The sequence below is a fragment of the Tupaia chinensis genome, unplaced genomic scaffold (assembly GCF_000334495.1).
Source record: "Tupaia chinensis unplaced genomic scaffold, TupChi_1.0 Scaffold000605_1, whole genome shotgun sequence".
Taxonomy (NCBI): domain Eukaryota; kingdom Metazoa; phylum Chordata; class Mammalia; order Scandentia; family Tupaiidae; genus Tupaia; species Tupaia belangeri.
In genome coordinates, this window is record NW_006160123.1 from 3,364,426 (window position 1) to 3,365,812 (window position 1,387).

Sequence of the window (1,387 nt, forward strand, 5' to 3'; positions counted from 1 at the left end):
AGGGAACCAGCAGTTAGCGTAATGGCTATGTCACTGGACTCCCACGTAGTCGACCGTGGTTCGCGTCCCGGACCCAGTGGCTTAAAACTCACACCGGACGCGTCTGTGTGCGTGCCCAAGATTCTGAGAGGAGAATGGAGGAGGATTGCGGTGTGGCAATCCCCCCTGGGGGGTGATTTCTCTCTTTCTGTCTCTATGTCTCTGTCTGTCTGGCGAGCGCACGCGCCCTATAGCGAAAAAAGACCTCTCCCAAAAACAAAACAAAACTAAAAATCACCTGGAGATGTATTTAGAAAGGCCATCTGACAAGTATGTTCTGAAATTTTACTAAACTAATGCTTCCCCAGTTTTCCAAGGAATGAAAATGTTTAGAAGCAAAATCTAGAGTCCCAGTGTGTGGGAAAAATTCCTTCTCACTGACAAAGCTTTCTAGCTCTTTGGCTTCTTCCCCACACTCCCCACCCCACGCGTGCCGTGTGTACAGAGGCTGCTTCACACTGGCCTTTCTGATGGCTGGGCCAGGCCTGTCTGCACTAGTCAGCACCTCTCATGCCTGGGCCAGGAAGGTGGGAGAGACTGCCAGCCTCCCTCCACCAGCCCAAGCCAGGGCAGGCTGTGGAAAGGAAGGGCTTGGATCTAATGAGCAGGTGTTGCCACTGGAGAGCCTGTGGTGTCTGTCTGGCTTCCAGAGTTTGCCTTACCTTGGAGGTGCTCCTCAGCTCTGGCCCTGTAGGAGAACTAGGCCAGAGGCAGGGGCCCTGCCTCCAAGGGATTTTCCATCAAGAGATTTGCATAGCCCATGAGGTGCCTGGGGAGTGGATGCCTCCAGGGTGCCTCCCCCCACCCAAGGTCCAGGCAGCAAAAAGGAAGATAACCAGGTCAAGTGCTGGCGGGAAGGGAAGGCAGCGCAAGGCCTTGTCAGAAAGGGGCGTGTGCCTCTCCCGGGAGCACGAAGTGGAGTGGCAGGGGCCGAGTCTGACTGATGGTATTCTTTCCACCATGCCCACGGAGTGAGAGTGGAGAGTTCACAAGCTGGAGTAGGAAATTTCTGCAGGCACTCTCCAACAAGAGCGACACTATTAAGGACGAGTGCCAAGGGGAGTACTCCTGCAGCTGGCAGACAGGCTTGCAGCCTGACCGCAGGCCTTTGGCCTTGATCAGAAGGCCCAGTGCTGGCCCTCTGCCTGAAAGCCAAGGGGAAGGCTGAGGCCTTGCCATCGTCCCACCTGGGCTGCAGAACTGGGCAGGGGAAGAGGGAGGAGGCAGATGGACCACAGCACAGTATGAGGGAAGACGGACTATTCCAGGAAGCTGCCTAACACCCCCATTGCCCTGTGGTGCCCCTGCCTGTGGAGCAGCTGGTGGAAATGAGGAGACAGACCCAGGG